Source organism: Gossypium raimondii, chromosome 11 (assembly GCF_025698545.1).
Source record: "Gossypium raimondii isolate GPD5lz chromosome 11, ASM2569854v1, whole genome shotgun sequence".
Classification (NCBI taxonomy): Eukaryota; Viridiplantae; Streptophyta; class Magnoliopsida; order Malvales; family Malvaceae; genus Gossypium; species Gossypium raimondii.
In genome coordinates, this window is record NC_068575.1 from 4,127,389 (window position 1) to 4,148,781 (window position 21,393).

The 21,393-nt window shown below is 28.4% G+C and overlaps 2 long non-coding RNA genes across 2 annotated transcripts; both read right to left on the reverse strand.

Annotated features, from left to right (window-relative positions):
• Nucleotides 1-8,518: 8,518 nt before the first annotated feature.
• LOC128034931 (uncharacterized) lies at nucleotides 8,519-10,468 on the reverse strand. The gene is made up of 3 exons (XR_008191258.1): nucleotides 10,291-10,468; nucleotides 10,121-10,183; nucleotides 8,519-8,763 (listed from the first exon to the last, which is right to left on the reverse strand). It is a non-coding gene; the product is annotated as an uncharacterized LOC128034931 (long non-coding RNA).
• A 9-nt stretch (nucleotides 10,469-10,477) lies between these two features.
• On the reverse strand, nucleotides 10,478-13,629 carry LOC128034932 (uncharacterized). Its single transcript, XR_008191259.1, has 3 exons — nucleotides 13,594-13,629; nucleotides 13,034-13,116; nucleotides 10,478-12,222 (listed from the first exon to the last, which is right to left on the reverse strand). It is a non-coding gene; the product is annotated as an uncharacterized LOC128034932 (long non-coding RNA).
• Nucleotides 13,630-21,393: the final 7,764 nt, after the last annotated feature.

The window sequence follows — 21,393 nt, forward strand, 5'->3', positions numbered from 1 at the left end:
TTCTCTTCTACTCACATTTGTATTTTTTATTTCATATTGTTTTAAGTTTTTTATTTTTAATTAATATTTTTAATACATTAGTTTTTTTTGTCGATGGTTAGATAATTGTGATTTCATCTTTGAATCTTAGATTCAATTCTTCTTACAAACATTTTAATATGTTTTTTATTTCACATTGTTTTAAACTTTTTTATTTTTAATTAATGTTTATAATTAATAAATATATTTTTATTATTTTTAATTCATCATTTTAATTAATAACCATTTTATTTGTAAAATCAAATAATTATTGCAAATATCATTATTTTTATATGTGTAATATTTATTTTTCATCTATATTAGAAATCACCATACCCATAATATATGCGGAGAAATTAAAATTTTGACATATGAATATTATATATAAAATATATATAAGAATTTGATGATGTTTTTAAAAATAATTACATATTTGTTATTTGATTTTATAAATAAAAGAGTTATTAATTAAAATAAAATAAAATAACTTGAAAATAATATATTTATTAATTATAAACATTAATTAAAAAACAGTTTGAAACAACATGAAATAAAAATATATATTAAAAGCTTATAAAAGGAATTGAACTTGAGACTTAAAAGATGAAATCACAATTATCTAACTATCTAACCAAAAAAACAAACATGTTAAAAATATTAATTAAAAAAAACTTGAAACAACATGAAATAAAAAATACAATGTGAGTAGGAGAGGGATCGAACCCGGAACTCAAAGACAAAAATACTAACATTGAACCATCTAACCAAAAGAAATAAATTACTATTTTTTAGTGAAAACACATTCTATAGTGCGCGTTTTTAGCTGACGTGTTCACTTTCTCTATCCAAAAATGGCATATACTAATAAATTAAAAAAAACATAATTTCTTAAATTTTATAAAAAAACTACATATTTCTTCAATTTACACGTGTTTTTCACTTATAAGTTACATATTTTATTATTAAGTTTTAAATCTTATGTTGTAAACCTCTAAATCTTAAACCAAAATCATAAATTTATATATTTAAAGAATTTAAAAATATATATTTTAAAAAATGAAGGGTGCAGATTTATTCGAGTCAAAAGGAACTCATGGACTATGAGTTAACCTTTTCCAAGAAAAAGAAATAAAATTATATAAAAATCAAAGTCAAAATTAAGAAGCTTTTTCTACTTCGTTAATTATTACTTAAAATTAACCTTAAAATTGTTATTTTTCATCCAGTGAAGTTTTTGTGGATAGAAATTAGCCAATGTGCAATTTTGTCATATCAAGAGTACAAAGTTCAATTTAGTGAAATCATAAGTTTTAATGAAATTTGCTCATTTTTTTATATTTATTTAGAATATCATCTATTTTGCGCAATTGGATCAAATTAATTTGTTTTATTTGAGAAAAGAATTTTGTGAGTAAATAACAAACTTAAAAGATAAATAGAATATGGAGCCAGAACCAAAAGTAATTAATTTCAAATTTAAATTATGAAGATCCATTTGAATGGGAAGATGCTAATTAAATTGTATTTTATTGACTAATAATAGATATTTCTATAAGAAAAGTAAAAGTCCAATCTATACTAATTTACTCATGCAGTACCAGTAAATGGTTGAATACAATCGTAAAAAAATTATATTTTTGAAAAAGTACATAAATTTAAATTTTAAAAATGACATTATTAAAAGAAATAATCACAAAATTTAAATATCTCTGTAAAGTCGTAAAGACCATGTATGGGGGTTGACACCTACCCAGTGCCGGAAGGTCAAGAAAGTTGGTGACTTGATGGCAGAGGAGTCGGCGACCGAAGCCCCGGTGAACGGCGGCCGTAACTATAACGGTCCTAAGGTAGCAAAATTTCTTGTCAAGTAAGTTCTGACCCGCACAAAAGGCGTAACGATCTGGGCACTGTCTCGGAGAGAGGCTCAGTGAAATAGACATGTATGTGAAGATGTGGACTACTCGTACCTGGACATTAAGACCTTATGAAGCTTCACTGTTCCTTGGGATTGGCTTTGGGCTTTTCCTGGGCAGCTTAGGTGGAAGGCGAAGAAGGCCTCCTTTCGGGGGCCCCAAGCCATCAGTGGGATACCACTCTGGAAGAGCTAGAATTCTAACCTTGTGTCAAAGACCTATGGACCAAGGGACTGTCTCAGGTAGACAGTTTCTATGGGGGTAGGCCTCCCAAAAGGTAACAAAGGCATGCAAAGGTTTCCTCGGGCCAGACGGAGATTGACCCTCCAATGCAAAGACAAAGGGAGCTTGACTGCAAGACCCACCCGTTGAGCAGGGACGTAAAAATTTGCGTTCATTAATGTTCCCGCCAATCACCATCACTTGTGAGAAAAAAGAAAAAGAAAGTGCATGGAAGTAGTTGAGGAATCCTTTAATAGTTGCGTAATGAATTTTTATGGGATAAAAAGACCACAATTGATGAATCACTTGTACTAACAATTCATGCCTTTTTCGAGGTTGACTAGGTAGATAACAAAGTTGACCACACATTCATCGATCCTTATATGACCTATATTGGCCGTACTCTAATCTCATGTAGTTCCAAAGAAGCAGATAGTCATGGTTCATCCCTCCACTAAAACGGAATACCAACTTCGTTGCTTCCATTGTTACCGAGCTGTATTGGACCAATAATCTCTCATGTGAACTTTTAATAGTCTCTCTTTTTGAGATCCTGTCATTTGTTGCGACTCGATCATCTACTGTGATAGTTTTTGTACAACTTACCTTTATGTCGATCCTTACTTTCATTTTTGCATGAAACATGTCAAAACATTGTTGAATTTATATAACATCGTAAAGTTTTAGTAAATTATTGAATTTCTTACAACATAAATTACTAAAATTATTATTGAATTCTCAATCTCTTACAAAATTATTAAATTTCTTACAAATTTGTAATGCTTACCTTGTAAATCACTAAATATCTTATAGCATTGTAATGTTTTTAGTAAATTATTGAATTCCTTACTATAAATATTATTGGAATCCTTACAAATTACTGCACATCTTAAAATTATTGAATCACTTACAAAATTACTGAATTTCTTTCAAAATTACTAATGTTTACCTAGTTTGTTATAACATTGTAAATTTTGAATCTCTTACAAAATTTTGAATTTCTTATAAAATTACTAATACTTACTTAATTTCTTATAATTTTGTAAATTATTGAATCTCTTACCAAATTACTGAAAAATTTACATCTTTGTAATGTTTATCTAGCTTCTTACAACTTTGTAAATAATTGAATTTCTTACAAAATTATTAAATCTCTTATAAAACTACTAAACCTATCATAAAATTATTGAAAATTTACAACATTACTAATGTTTACTTTGTAAACAAATTTACCAAATTTTTACAAAGTTACTGAAGTTTTATACCTTTGTAATGTTTAACTAACTTCTTAAAATTTATTATTTTCTTTAACAAAATTATTATCTCTTATAAAGTAACTAAATTTTATTGAGTTAACCAAGAAAGCGGTTATTTAGTGAAGCATTGATATTGTTGGACTTTTGCATATCCAAATTTGAGTGTTATTATATGTATTTACTTATATATGAGTTCTCAATCTAGATTTTATAGAATGTATTCCAATCATTTAGGTAATTAGTTAGTCTATCCGTTTGTACTTTTAGTAAAGCATTGTTTGTATTTACGCATGTGTGAATTCTCAATCTAGATTTTATTTTGGATTTAAGTCCCACTACATGTAAATCGCATCCAAATTTATTTTAGTCCAGACTGAATATATTTTAATAATCTGTTAGGTAGTCCATCCGCTTGTACTTTTTAATACTTCGATTCTAATTGTAATTATATAATGTATTGAATTAATTGATTCCTATTATTGTCATACATATGCACTATTTGTGATTATGAATTGTAATTCTAACTTAAGAAAAAGTAGGTTGGTTTGAATTATAAGTTAATTTTTTTAGGGTAAATTACACCAGCAGTCACTCAACTTTGGGGTAGCTGACAAAACAGTCACCCAGGTTTCAATTCAGTCACTCAACTTTCGAAAAATAACAAAATAGTCACCACTAACCATTTTCCATTACAGACTTAATGGAGCTGTCTTCTATCACTGCTCTCCCATCGCTCTCCCTCTTTTCCCCACTATCCCTCCCCCTACTGTAACAGCCTAATTTTCAGTGGCGTCGAAAACAGTGATTCGAGATCACTAAATCTGACCAGTGAGTCTTAAAATTTAATAAACTAATAATTATAGGTCAAATGTGAATTTAGAAGAATTTTTGAATTAGTGAATTTTGTGATTTATTGAATTTTGTGATTTAAAAAGAATTTAATAGGTAAATTGGGTCTAAAACGAGGTTTTGAGACCTCGAATTCATAAGCCGAGCCATAAATATTTTTATAAATATTTATGGAGTGTCATTGAGTTAGTATAGAAGTTTTGTTATAAAATTTTAACGTTTGGATAGTCAATTAATTAAAAAGGACTAAATTGAAAATAGTGTAAAATTTGTTAACTTGTGATTAAATAGCTTAAGTAACTAACAAGGAGGGATTTAAAAGACAATTAGGCCTAAAGTATATGGGCTGGACGGTTGGGTAAGAAAAATCAGCAAGAAAGTAAGGAGAAACAAAGGCAAAATTGGAAACTTTGCAAATTAAACATAAAAAATAAAGACAAAAGTGAAAAATCTAGAGATCTCTTCATAATTTATCAGCAAAAACGCCATAGGAGGTCTGAAACAAGCTGGTTTCTCATATTTTTATACCATGTGAGTTCAATTCTTGCTTTTTCCTTGAAATTTTTATGTTTTGTGACATTTACAACTAGGTCCAATTATTGAATTCATTAGTTTTTTATTCCATGGGTGATTTTGTAAGTTACCATGAATAAGTTCTGGAATTTTATGGTGAATTATTATAGATTTTTAAGTTTTAATTTCATTATATTATGATCTTATTAAGTGATTTTAGTAGAAAATAGTTTTTAGGACATAATTGTGAAAAAGTTAGGAATTGGGGTTTTGTACCGAAATTATGAATATAAAAGGCTGTTTATTAGTCTAAAATGGTTGGATAAGGTGTTAATTGAGAAAAATTAGATCAATTGAAGGGTTAATTGAGTAGGGACCAAATTGTAAAATTGTAAATTTTTGGGGGTAAAGTGTAATTTCGAAAATTGAAAGGTATAAATTGTGAAGTAAATTAGTATTGAATTAGATGCTAATGAATGGAAAAATTTATATTATAGATCGGGAATCCGAAGATAAACGCGAAAAAGAGAAAGTATCGAACTAGTTTCTGAACTTTTACAACTCCTGCAAATTGGCCCAGGTAAGTTCATATGGCTGAATTTTTATGATTAATTGTTAATGTGGAAATGATATAATGTATCAATCTGTATATTGTTGTTGAATTATGATTATGGTAAAAATGAGAATGAAATGAGATTGTTAGTTCAAATTAAGGGATATGCGGGATTGAGTACATACGTTCGGTAACCAGTGATGAATTGACGGATAAGTCCATGGTGGATCCATGGCAAAGTGTGAAAAGTAGGTATGATATTTCGATAAGGAAAACCATACTGAGTTGTGAAAAGTAGGTATGGTATTTCGATAAAGAAAACCATACTGAGTTGTGAAAAGTAGGTATGGTGTTTCAGTGAAGAAAGCCATACTGAGTTGGGAAAAGTAGGTATGGTATTCCCGTGAAGAAAACCATACCGAGTTATAGCAATGTGAAATATTCAAGCAAATCATGGGATCGGGCAAATGTTGTACTCAAATCCGTAAGACGATCCTTAATTTTACAGGTATTTGTAAGTGCAATTGAAGCTAAATGTCGGAATATAAGTTGACATCTGACATCGAGCTCAATTGGATAGATTCACTTTTTTCAGATTGTGGTTGGCGGGAAAGGTTGAATTTTAGGCCACTATTAATATTGTTGTGAACTTATTAAGATTTTAATGAGCCTATGAACTTACTAAGCTTAGAAAGATTTTTATTTCTATTTTTCTTGCTTCTTTGATATATATACTTCTTCCATCTTCGGATCGATCAACGATAGACTAACAAATTCTCAAATTTTGTTAAACAATCATCATTCTAATCTCATCATTTAACCCTTCTTTGTAAATCTAATACAATGAGTAGCAAGTTTCTTCTTCAATCTATAGGAATGTGTTTTGGTGTTGTGTGTGGTGAAATGATAGTTAATGAAAAGAAATGCAACATCTCGAGATATTTACTAAGGTATACAAAATGAATTAGATATTCATGGAATTAAAGCTTGCTCGATTTCGCCGCAGTTAAGAAATTCTATTCCTCTTGTCAAGATATCTATTACCAAGATATTTCTTTTTAAACTCACTGAAAAATTCAAGTAAGCTTTTTGAGTTCGATACTATCGCCCACGCTTCCCACCAATTATATGCTTCTTCTTTAACAAAGACACATCACATCTCGATAACCATCCGAGAATAAGCCATTTGTTTAAAAACTCTTACCGACTTTTGTAGTCAATACTCGCCTTTTACTGGTTATCATCCGATCTACCTCGAAATTCTTCAACTCCAAACTTCCTAAGCTTTTCAATCGAGAACGCTTACTAGATTCAGCTTGTCAAGGAGGTGGAGGAGCAACCTAAAAGCAAGGTGGTGCAAGAGGGGAGGAGGTTGTTGAGTTTGAGTTCTTCCTTGCATTACATCGGTAAACCACTGATTCATCACTCCATATATCATATTTTTAAGATCTTGTTCTTGAACCAGAGAGATTGGAACATTACTGCTTGTTCCTTGTTCGTAGGTCTCAGATTTCATCGTTAGCTTTTTCCTGTTTAGCACGTTCAGGTCTATTTGACATCTTTATAATCTATAAAAATAACAAAAATCAGATCGGATCATACACATCACACTATCACATATTTATATGGCATGTCTTTTTGAACACTTTACTCATTACATTCATTCTGAGAATCAGCTAAACCTAAGCTCTGATACCAAAAAAATGTAACACCCCTTACCCCAGACCTTTCCTGGAGTCGAGCACGAGGCATTACTTAGCTTATCTTACTAATTCGGAGCATAAAAATTTACTGTGAAAATTAATTTTACTATTTACAGCAAATCTGTCCAATCGCACAGCAGTTACTAAATTAATTATAACTCGAGCTACAAAATTCAAAATTTAATTCCGTAAATTCTCCCTAAAACTAGACTCATATATCCTCCTACCATAAAATTTTTAGAATTTTTGGTTCAGCCAATTAGTACAGTTTATTAGTTAAAGTCTCCCATGTTTCACCATTCGATTGTTCTAACCTCTTTTACTAAAAATAAAATTTCTCATTCTAGGATTTTCATATTATGTTCTCACTTGTTTCTACAGAAAATAGACTCCTTAAGGAATCTAATAATGTAAGATACAGCTCAAAACTATTTTTGTACAATTTTTAATGATTTTCTAAACTCAAAACAGGGGACTCCAAAAATAGATCTGACCCTGTCTCACTAAAATTCACATATCTTAAAATATATATTTCCTTTTGCTACATTGTTATTTTTATAAAAATAGATTCAACAAGCTTTAATTCCATATATCATTCACCTCTAATTCATTTTACACTATCCTAGGTGATTTTTCAAAATCACATCACTGCTGCTGTAAAAAACTATTTCATTGCAAAATTTTACTCTTTATCATTTCTTTTCATTAACTATCATTTAAGCACACACAACACCAAAACACATTCCTATATAGCCATTTCAATAAGTAATCATTATCGAATATTTACTTGCTACTCATTAGTTATATCATAAGATTACATACAAACTGACCAACTCCTTATACATGCCATATAAATCAAAAAGTTGTGTAACAAAATCTACCAGAGTAAATCTGGATAGTGTGATCGTTGATGTAGATCCGATCCTCCGAACGTATATGTATATATTAATCTACAAGAAACAATAGACACACACAAGTAAGCTTACGGAAGCTTAGTAAGTTCATAGGCTCATAATAAAATCTTACCACAATTTCACTAACAATATTAATAGACAAATAAAAATTCAACATTTCCTGCCAACCACAATCTCAAACAGTGAATCTATCCAATCGAGCTCGATGTCAGATGTCAACTTATATTCCGACATTTAGCTTCAATTGCACTTACAAATACCTGTCAAATTAAGGATCGCCTTACGGATTTGAGTACATCGCTTGTCTTGCCACGATTTGCTTGAATATTTCACATTGTTATAACTCGGTATGGTTTTCTTCACGGGAATACCATACCTACTTTTCACAACTCAGTATGGCTTTCTTTACTGAAACACCATACCTACTTTTCATAACTCAGTATGGTTTTCTTTATCGAAATACCATACCTACTTTTCACAACTCAGTATGGTTTTCCTTATCGAAATACCATACCTACTTTTCACACTTTGCCATGGATCCACCATGGACTTATCCGCCAATTCATCACTGGTTACTGAACGTATGTACTCAATCTCGCGTATCCCTTAATTTGAACTAACAATCTCATTTCATTCTCATTTTTACCATAATCATAATTCAACAACAATATACAGATTGATACATTATATCATTTCCACATTAACAATTAATCATAAAAATTCAGCCATATGAACTTACCTGGGCCAATTTGCAGGAGTTGTAAAAGTTCAGAAACTAGTTCGATACTTTCTCTTTTCCGCGTTTATCTTCGGATTCCCGATCTATAATATAAATTTTTCCATTCATTAGCATCTAATTCAATACTAATTTACTTCACAATTTATGCCTTTCAATTTTCGAAATTACACTTTACCCCTAAAATTTACAATTTTACAATTTGGTCCCTACTCAATTAACCCTTCAATTGATCTAATTTTTCTCAATTAACACCTTATCCAACCATTTTAGACTAATAATCAGCCTTTGATATTCATAATTTCAGTGCAAAACCCCAATTCCTAACTTTTTTCACAATTAGGTCCTAAAAATCATTTTCTAGTAAAATCACTTAATAAGATCATAATATAATGAAATTAAAACTTAAAATCTATAATAATTAATCATAAAATTCCAGAACTTATTCATGGTAACTTACAAAATCACCTATGGAATAAAAAACTAATGAATTCAATAATTGGACCTAGTTGTAAAAGTCACAAAACATAAAAATTTCAAGGAAAAAACAAGAATTGAACTCACATGGTATAAAAATATGAGAAACCAGCTTGTTTCAGACCTCCTATGGTGTTTTTGCTGATAAATTATGAAGAGATCTCTAGACTTTTCACTTTTGTCTTTATTTTTTTATGTTTAATTTGCAAAGTTTCCAATTTTACCCTTGTTTCTCCTTACTTTCTTGCTGATTTTTCTTACCCAACCGTCCAGCCCATATACTTTAGGCCTAATTACTTTTTAAATCCCTCCTTGTTAGTTACTTAAGCTATTTAATCATAAGTTAACAAATTTTGCACTGTTTTCAATTTAGCCCTTTTTAATTAATTGACTATCCAAACGTTAAAATTTTCTAACGAAACTTTTATACTAACTCAATGACACTCCATAAATATTTATAAAATATTTATGGCTCAGCCTATGAATTCGAGGTCTCAAAACCTCGTTTTAGACCCAATTTACCTATTAAATTCTTTTTAAATCACAAAATTCACTAATTCAAAAATTTTTCTAAATTCACACATGACCCATAATTATTAATTTGTTAAATTTTAAGACTCACTGGTCGGATTTAGTGATCTCGAATCACTGTTTCCGACACCACTGAAAATTAGGCTATTACACCTACTCTGATTCTCTCTCCCTCTCCCCCCTCTTCCCTACCATCCCTCCTCCTACTATGATTCTTTCCCTCTCCCCCACGATCCCAAAACTAAAAATGGTGCGTTGAAGTTGCTCTTTGTTCTGTTATGTTATTGTTTTCTTTTTATGTCAGTTTTTTTTCATTACTGAACTAAATTCACACTCAGATTTTCTAAAATTTCACCCCTCACTAAACTTAAGTAATTAACTCAAAAATCACTAAATTCATACTCAAATTAAATTGCCTAACTAATAAACTCATACCGGTTCTCTGAACTTTCGTGAAAACTTTGATTTCAAAACCATTGGAAAACCTTCATCCCTTGCCTTCATCAACCAATTCAAAAAAAAAACCAAAAAAAAAAGTTAGCGAGCTAAATTCGAAGAATCAACATACAATAAAATGATGATTCTATTAAAAACTCGAGACTCACAAGTGAGAACAATAGCTTTAACATTGTTTTGCCTCGTCGCCTCAGCAAATTTCTCCTTCAATCCATCAATTACTACAAAATTCAAAAAAAAAATATTAAATCACAGAATCATAAATAAAAAATAAAGAAATTAAAAAAAGGTAAATCAAAAGTTTTACTTGGAATAGCTAAAGCTTAACAAGAGGATTGGAGATGGTGATGACTGCAACGCCGTCGTTTCCAACCTCCATCGTCACTTTACTTTGCGACATTGTTCTTTTTAGCTTTTCTTTTGTGTGTGTGTGTGTGTGTGTTTTGCTATTAAAATAATAATAGAACAGAACAAAGAGCAACTTTAATGCAACATTTTCAATTTTGGGACTGTGGAAGAGACGGGAAGAATCAAAGTAGGAGGAGGGATGGTGAGAAAAAGGGGGAGAGGGAGAGAGAATCAGAGTAGGGGGAGGGATGGTGGGGAAAAGGGAGAAGGATGGAAAATGGCAGCTCCGTTAAGTTTGTAACGGAAAATGGTAGCTCTGCTACGTTTATAATGGAAAATGGTTAGTGGTGACTGTTTTTGTTATTTTTTGAAAGTTGAGTGACTAAATTAAAACCCAAATGACTGTTTTGTCAACTGCCCTAAAGTTGAGTGATTGTTGGTGTAATTTACCCTCTTTTTTTTTTGAAAGGTTCAAATCACATTACTTACTTTTTAATCTAATGGTACATATTCTTTTAGCCTCAATATGCACTTATTAGAATTTTCCAATAACATTTCCTTGTTTGAAGGTCTTAGGCTCTTGGCATGCTATGGGACAGAACTTTCAAACACTCTATTTATAGAACTAAAAGAATATGTCATTAATATAGGGGTAACCTCAAAACTATACATGAATTTTGGTTTAATATGTAATTGTATACACGAATTTTGTGTAACACCTCTTACCCGAGACCGTTTCCGGAGTCGAGCATGAGGCATTACTTGACTTAACTTAAAAGTTTAGAGCATAAAAATTTACTTTCAAAATTAATTTTACCATTCACAACAAAGCTGTCCACCTGCGCAGCAGTCACTAAATCAATTTTAACTCAAGCTAAAAAACTCAAAATTTATATCCGTAAATTTTCCCTGAAACTAGACTCATATATATTTTTACCATAAAATTTTTAGAATTTTTGGTTCAGCCAATTAGTACAGTTTATTAGTTAAAGTCTCCCCTGTTTCACTGATTGACTATCTTGACCTCCTGTCACTAAAATTAAATTATCTCTTTGTACATACTTCATATGATGCTTCCACTTATTTCTACTGAAAATAGACTCATTGAGGAATCTATACATATAAATTATAACAAATAATTCCTTCTGTACAATTTTTAATGAATTTCTAAAGTCAGAACAGGGACTTCAAAAACATTCTTGCCCTGTTTCACTAAAATTCAAATATCTAAAAGTATATAATTCTTTTGCTTACTCTACTTCTTTCATGTGAAAGTAGACTCATTCAGCTTTAATTTCATATCTCATTCAACTTCTAATTCTATTTCCACCATTTTTAGTGATTTTTCAAAGTTACATCAATGCTGCTGTCCAAAAACTATTCCATTGAAATTTTTTTTTAAAAATTCAATATAACCCCTTTATAATTACCTAACCTTCCCTGCAATTTCAAATCACAACCAATTTCAGTATTTCAACTACTTCACTTGAATACTAATGAAGTTCAACCAATCAACCATTTCAAACTAAAAACATGTATTTTTCAATGTCTAACACAACCATCACATTCAAAGTTACTTTGCATACTTAGTTATTCATTCAATTACTTTTTACTTCAATTCCCTATACATGTCATATAAATCCAAAAAGTTGTTTAACATAATCTACCGGAGTATATCTGGATAGTGTGATTCTGATGTAGATCCGATCCTCTGAATATATAAATACGTCAATCTACAAGAAACAATAAACACATACAAGTAAGCTTATAGAAAAGCTTAGTAAGTTCATAGGCATAAAACATAAATCTTACCAAACATTTGTACACTTATACAATATACACCATTACTAAGTTTACCTGTCAACCACAATCTTTGGTGAGTTCCTTGGTATAAACTCACTACTACTTATTCTTTTACCATAATTCCTTTGGACCCATTTGTCACTTACCATCCTTGATCAAAATTAAGGAACGGTTACGGAAAATTGAGTACTTCACTTTCACTTTGCCATAGTATAACTATGGTCTTACGTATGATCACTTATCATTTGTCCCTAATCAGATAAGTGTAGCTAAGCTACCACTTATCACTTTGTCACCTGATCAGATAAGTATAGCACTTATCACTTTTTCACTTGATCAGATAAGTATAACACTTATCACTTTTTCACTTGATCAGATAAGTGTAGCTAAAGCTACCACTTATCACTTTGTCACTTGATCAGATAAGTATAGCACTTATCACTTTTTCACTTGATCAGATAAGTGTAGCTAAAGCTACCACTTATCACTTTGTCACTTGATCAGATAAGTGTAGCACTTATCACTTTTTCACTTGATCACATAAGTGTAGCTAAAGCTACCACTTATCACTTTGTCTCTTGATCAGAAGTACTCAAATCCGGCGTCCCGCTTAATTTGATTATTTATTCGGTTTTCGCATTCTTATTTTATTCCCATTTCAACAATAAATTTATTTCATCATACATTATATAATTCATGAAATTAACATTTAATCATTAAAATTCAGCCATATGAACTTACCTGGGTCGATTTGCAGAATTTGTAAAAGTTCAGGGACTAATCAACTACTTTTTCTTTTCCTCGGCTTGCTTCGGGATCTCGATCTAAAATACAAATTTATTCATTCATCAGCATATAATTTAATTCTAATTCATTTCACAATTTATGCCCTTAAATTTTCGAAATTACACTTTTACCTCAAACTTTACAATTTTTACAATTTGGTCCCTACTCAATTAACCCCTCAATTGATCTAATTATTCTCAATTAACACATTTTCCAACTATTTTAGACTACTACATAGCCTTTCATATTCAAAACCGCAACATCAAACCTTAATTCCCAACTTTTCCACAATTAGGTCCCTAAAATCAATTTCTATCAAAATTACTTAATAAAATCATCATATAACAAAATTAAAGCTTTAATTCCATGTTTATTCATCATATAATTCCAGCATGTATTCATATAAACTTTCAAAATCAGCCATGAAATAAAAACTAATGAAATAATTAGTTGGACCTAATTGTAAAAGTATCAAAATCACAAAAATACAAGAATTAATCAAGAATTAAACTTACATGATTCAAATATATGAAAAACCAGCTTGTTTCAGACCTCCTATGGCGTTTTTGCTGATAAATTGTGAAGAGATCTCTAGATTTTTCACTTTTGTCTTTGTTTTATATGTTTAATTTGTTAAGTTTCCAATTTTGCCCCTATTTCTACTTACATTCTGCTGATTTTTCTTAACCAACCGTCCAGCCCATATAATTTGGGCCTAATTGCCTTTTAAATCCCTCCTCATTAGTCACTTAAGCTATCTAATCACAATTTAACAAATTTTACACTATTTTCAATTTAGTCCTTTTTAATTAATTGACCACCCAAACGTTAAAATTTTCTAACGAAACTTAAATACCAACTCAATGACTCTCTATAAATATTTCTAAAAATATTTATGGCTCGGTTTAAAATCTTTGAGGTCTCGATACCTCATTTTTGGTTTTAATTATTTTATTATCTATTCCTAGTACATTACTCACTATTTCAATTTTTTTTAACTTCACATTTAACTTATACTTACTAAATTAATAATATTTTCTATTCATTTGTCAGATTTGGTGATCTCGAATCACCATTAAACACCACTAAAAATTCGAGCCATTACATTTTGATTTTGTGCAATTTTGTACATGAATTTTAATTTAATCAAATTTTCACAAACTATTGATATAACATCATTTTATATTTATATATTGCATAAAAATAATAATATATATCCACTATAAAAACAAATTAAAGTATTTGTTTCTTTAAATGTATATGATTGAATCAAAGCTAAAGTTCATTGCATACATTTGAGCCACAATCAAAATTTCATGTATATAATTGCACCAAATTAAAGTTCATGCATACAATTCCACATTAAACCAGAATTCATGTCTAATTTTGAGATTTAACCCTATTAATATACTAAATACTATCCATTAGTAAATTATTAACTAGTAGATCTTGACAATTAATTTTGTAATTGTTCACACCTTCATATTCCTATTATATCAGGTTTTCCATCATATTATATTCTGTTTAAAATTTGTAATACTAATTTCCTTTCATTTTGTCATAATTGAAAAACTAAACCAATTTTCATACTTTAAAAAAAAAGGATTGAATTTTAGTTTTCAAAATATTTAAAATCAACCAATAGAAAAGGGCTTCTAGAAAAATTGTACTTTTTTTATAAACATAATAAAAGAAAAAATATATAATCTCCAAATTTTATTAACCACATAAATTAAAGATTATCTTAAAATATTCTATTAAAAGAGACTCAATCCACAAAATACATAATTTTCAAGTATTAATAAAATAGTATTATTATACACTTATTTATATATGATATCTTTTTAACTTATTGTAACTTTAAGGTAGTTTAAATCCATTAAAACTTTTATAAAAAAGTTTTTATAATGTTTTAATTTTTTAATTTTTATTTTAAATTTAATCATCAACCATTTTTAATTCTTTTAATTTTAGGTAGTCAAATTTTTTTCTTTTTCTATTTTAACATTATTTAATTTTTAATCAAATATTAAAATTTGATAACACCAGCAATGGTAGTTATAATTTTTCAATTTTCAATTTTTGCTAAAGGTTTTTTTTTAGTTTTTCTTAAATTCTTTTTAGTTGTTGATTTCAATTTTTGCTTATGATTTTTACCAATTTTTATTTTTAATTATTGATTTCAGGATTTTCAAATTTTAATTGTTTTGCTCACCATTTTTCTTGCATATTAGTTTCAATGTGTCTGTCTTTTATAAAAAATTAATTATTTTAAAATAATTTAATTAAAATTAAAAATATATAACTTAATATATGAATAAATGTATAATCATATTTATGTATCTTTAAAATTGATGATATCCCACTATTTTATTGATGCTTAATATAAATTATTCCATAAAACTAAAATATAAGTAATATATTTACGTACACCTAACTGAAAAGACCCTGAAATCCATTCTAACCTGGCAAACCAGCCTGGTAGGCTGGTATTGACTTCAATTAATTTAATTTTAAAAGTTAAAAGATCCAGATGGATCTAAAATCGTACATCTTTCCCAATAAAAATGGTCAAAAGCAGTGGTGGAGCAGGCTGGGGTAGGTAATAAATTTGTACATGGGTTGAGTAGGGTATTGACAAAATTTTAGGTATGTTCAATAAGTTTCGATTCGGTATGATTCAAAAAACGGGTTTAAAATTTTACTCAAATTTAATTCGGATAAAAATGTTAAAATTTAGATCTAATTCGATTTGATTATACTAAATTTTTATATATATATTTTTTAAAATATAATACATTAAAAACACTAAAATATTAAAATAAATGTTTCTAAACAAATTAAAATAAATTTTAAAAAATCTTTATACTTAAATAACACTTAACATATGTGCAACATAACAAGTAAATGACTCTAAAATAGTATAAAATTAGCAATAAAATAAGAATAATACGATATCTAAATAATAACAATAAAATAGTAGCAACATAATAGTGAAATGACAACAAAAACACTTAGAAAATAGAAAGAAAACAACAATTTTTTTCTTTTTGTAAATTTGGGTCGGGCCGAGCCTGGTCAAAAAAAGTCTTACCTGAGGTCTGACCCGTTTTCTAAACGGGTATTATTTTTTTGTCCAAACCTATTTTTCGAACTTATATTTTTACCTAAACTCTCCCATTTTTCGGACAACCTAACACATGGACAGGTCTATTAGGTATCCAATTTCCCTAAAATAAAAAGTTTTCATTCGGACCTCTTTATAATTTATAAAATTTTAAATTAATAATAATAAAATTACATTTTGACCCTTCTAAAAATGATAAATTTTTAACTTGTTCTTTTAAAATAATAAAATTATATTTTTACTATCATAAAAATATATAATTTAATTTCGACTTTTCAAAAATTTCTCTGACTTCGACCTAGATCAAAAGTGGTGTTTGGAATATTATTATTCATTGTGGTGTGCTTTATTAGGTAAAATTAGTTAATCTCGAGCAGTTAACCAATTAAGTATTTATTTTCGAAGGAGCGTGAAATATTTGTAATAAAAAAAGAGTTTGTTTTGGGTATTTAATAAATTTTTTTTTAAATTAAGATATCCTATATCTATATGCCTTTATATGAGGTCAAAGGACCTTGCTTCTCTGCCACGCCGCAAGCTCATGGCCCTTTTTTTTCCTTTTTTTTCAGTTTTTGCATTTTATAAAAATGGTTAAATATCAGATTTGGTCCCTCCAATATACTTAATTTTGAGATTTAATCTATGTACTTTAATTTTTAACATTATTTGATATCTATACTTTTATAATGTTTTAATTAGTCCAAATGATTAATATCATTAACTATTCGGTTAAAACATTATGTGGTTATATACAACTTGAATATCGTACTAGTTTTAAAGATTGACACGTGGCTTTCCATTTCTTTTAGGTTTGCACCACTTTTTTTTATATTATAAGACAATGGTCAAATTTTAGTTTTGACCTTTAATGATGGTAAAACTTGAGATTTAATCTTTATAATTTAATTTTGACATAAATTTGTCCATATACTTTTATAATGTCATTAGTTAGTCTGAATAATTAATATTGTTAACTATTTCAATCAAAATGTTGAGGTCAATTTTTCTCAAGAACACTATTTGTAATGACTCTATAGTCAGGGGTGTCGGAAAGTATATTCCTGGGACTCGGTTTCCATAAATCAAATTCGTAGATATTTTTAATAAATATTTACAAAGTTAGTTGTGTAGTTAATTAGGTTTCGATTAAGTGAATTTACTTGAATTAAAAGTAATTAGGTATAATGACTAAATCACATTAGAGTTAAAAGTTGAATTATAGATTAAAATTTAAATTAAAGGCTAATATAGTAATTATACCTATATAAATATGCATAGTCGACGGCATATGTTATAAAAATATATTATAATAATAAGAAATCTTAACTATTAAGTTAAATGTATATATGTATTATTATATCATAATAATTAGTATAATAAAAGGAAATAGAAATTAAATTAAATTAAAAGAAAGTGGCATGCAAAATTAAAGTAAAAGAAGAAAGAATAAGTCACGCATTGCCTTGGATTCACAAGCGTTTAATTGGTTAGTTAATTTAGTTTTTTTATTGTAATTTTTATATTTTGAAATCTTAGTATTTAGGGCTACCCGACTCATGTCGAAATTTTAGCAATTATTAAGATTTTAAATGTTGTTAATGTTGAATAGTTTTAGTATTAGGGATTAAATTGATAGATTTTAAGCTAGAAATGAAAAAGGATTAAATTGTAAATTTTGAGTAATATGGACTAAATTATGAAAAAATTAAAATTTAGGGTTTAAGTGAAAATAGGATTTAAATTATTTTAAAGTGAAATTTGTATGAAAATATAGAATTAAATGTAAAGAATAAAAATTAGTCCCGATTAAGGGACTGAATTGAAATTTAGGTTAACATTGAGTAAAAATTGAAATATTCAATATGAAATTGAATTGTGTTGTATTGATGAATTTTAATTGTTTTAATTATGTAGCTAACGTTGTACCGGAATCCTTAACTAAAAAGGGGAGGATAAAATCGACGTCGAATAGCTCGGAATTCACAGTTTGTATTTCTATAATCCGAACCTAGTTACTAATTGTTGTATTTTGATTTAATGCACGTGGTAAGTGATTGAGGTGAGTATTTGGAACTTTTGATATTGAATTGAATTAAAGTTGATTGAAATGGATTGAATTGGTATATATATTATGAATGTACTGATTATTTGAATTGAAATGAATATATATATATATATATATATATATATATATATGTGATAATGTGCAAATATGATAATTAGATATTGGTTGTATTTGGAAAGTGAATTGGAACCCTATTAACTATATCGGGCTGAGTCTGAAATAGATGGCATGCCATAGGATAAAAAGAGTTCAGAGATTTCTTCGACTTCGAGTCAATGAGGCACTGGGTGCCAATTTACTTCGGTTTAATCGATGAGACACTGAGTGTCAATTTATATAGCGCTGAGCGCAGTTGCTACTTCAGATTTATTCGACAAGGCACTGAGTGCCAAACTGGTATGTTGGTTGGATTCATGTATCCATCTGAGTTCGAGTCGTGTTAATAGGGGTAAATAAATAATAAAGTTCTATAATTGATATTGAAATGACATGGTATGAGAAATGGAAGTGATATAGTGAATTGAAAATGGGATCTGAAATATGCTGTAAACACATGAAAAAATTATTTTATCATGACGATTTCAAATGGATGTTTTAAGAAAAATATAATAAGTATTTTAAACAATATTTTTATTGTTATATGACTATCAAGTAAATATTTTTAAAAAATCTAATGGTGGTAACAACTGCACTTTTAAATTCAAAAGTAGAAACTATATTTTTAAAATAAAAGTAATTGACTAAATTTCAAATGTAAAATGTATATAAAATTTAAAACATTTTTAACCTTCAAAATTTTACTTTATAATTTGACATAAATAAATAATCAACCTAACATAAGTTGTGATGTAAATAATTGTTCTCCATCTGCCATGTGTCTTCCGTGGCTTTCTCTTTCTCTTTACAATATAAATAAATTGTTAAATTTTAGTTTTGGTCTCCTGGTGTGTTTAATTTTTACACTTTTATTTATAATATAAATTGATCTCTATATTTTTATAATGTTATTAATTAGTTTAAATAATTAATATCATTAATCTTTTATTAAAATATATTATGTGATTATATATAATTTAAATGTTTTACGATCCTTAGTGACATGTGGCTTCCTATTAATCAAATTTCAAAATTTTGCGTCTAAATTATCTTTGAAACTTGATATTTAATCTATATATTTCTAATTTTTCTTTTACATAAAATGGTCCTCTACTTTTATAATGTCATTAGTAAATCTAAATAGTTAATATTGATAAATATTTCAATCAAAATGGTAACGTCGATTTTCTTTGATAACACTATTTTAATAAAAAAGTTTATTATGATGAGTTCAAATGAGTATTTTTAAGAAAATACTAATAATCATTTTCACACTAAAAAGTTAATAGAAGAATACAACAACGAATTGAACTTTTAAAATCCAATAAATAGCGTGACGATGTTGTTTTCTTCTTTTCTTTGCTTTATAGAAAAATAGTTAAATTTCAGTTTTGGTTTCTCTATTGTGCTTAAATTTGAGATATCATCGTTGCACTTTAATTTCTAACATAATTTGGTTTCTATATTTTATAATATTATTAATTAGTCTAAATAGTTAACAAGTTAATTTTCCTATTAAAATGTTATGTGGTTATTTATAATTTAAAAGTAGAATTTTAGATCCAAAAAAGTAGAGGACCGATTTTTTGAGAAAAAAAGTAGGGGACTAAGTTCCAGATGTAAGAAGTGTATAGAGATTTAGAGTACACTCTTTTTTTTTGGCCAAAAATTTAGAGTGTACTTTAATCTTCAATTTTTACCCTGTAATTTGACACAAACAAATAATCAATCTACCGAGAAACTTAGGTGAACCATACTAGTTTATATTAAATATATGTACATAGTGGACTGGTCTAAAATGAATAATTAATATATCTTGTTGCTATATTGGTTTGTATATAGCGGTGGTTAAAATTCTTTCCAGACGCTCGTTTGATACGAATTCAAATAGTGTGACCCCAATAAAAAAAGTAACTTGTTACCATGGAGAGTGAGGATTTAGAAAGGATTCTTTTGTACTGATATGTTGTTTTTAGTCATGAAAACGATTTGCCCAGGTTATTGGATGAATTTCCATTGCTTTTAAGTGTGAACTCGAATTTGATTCAATGATTGTTGAGTCATGCTCGAGCTCGGGTAACAAACAAATCTAATTAAGCTTTTCTATTTATAATAGGATAGATGCTCAAATTGGATCAAACTTTTTTAGATTACTCACTTAAAGATCAAACCTTTTAAATTAGTAAAAAAAAAAGACCAAATATTTTTAAATGGGCTCAAATAAATGCTTTTCAAAGTATATTAAATTCCAAATTATGTCTTCATTTTGTCCTTTTTCTTAGGAGTAATATATGGCTCACTTGTTATATATTTTATTCTAATCAGTCTACATTCATCTATTTATGTATTTTAAGCTAGGTTGAAGTGCATCTAAAACCTTTATTTAAGTCATTTAAAAAACCAGCTCTTATTATGTACAAATTTAAAACGTTTTTGGTCAAAATCAGAGTATTCACATCCACAGTAGTGATTAAATCCCTTGCTACGGGAGCTCCTTAAAGAGGTAAATGGTTAGCCATGAAATGTACTCTATTTCATGAGTAGTGATTGAACCTCTGACTATATATGATTAAAGGACGAGGTGAATAACCAATATGCCACACTTTATGTTTAAACATTTTTAAAATGTTTGATCTCAATTTGAGCATTTGACTTTTATATTGTATATTTCAATATGAAATCACGATTTTACTACAATATATACACATCCTTAAAAGCACTTTCTTTATAATTGGATCCTATGGTATCAGTATGAAATAAAGAGTTGGTTCGGCTGACATGCGAATCGGTTGAATCTAGCAGCCGAACATTACCAATCTGATTATGAAAACCTTACTTTAAAACCCTTAAAATTTACTTTTTAAACCTCTTCGCTCTTTTCTCAACTTTTTTTTACTATTTTTTGTCTATTGATGTTAGCAACATAATGGGTTATCGATAGCTGAATTATATTTTGAATTTCAAATTCAAATTAAATATCAAAAATCAAATTTTGAATTAAGTTAAAGCTCAGCTCGACTCGATTCA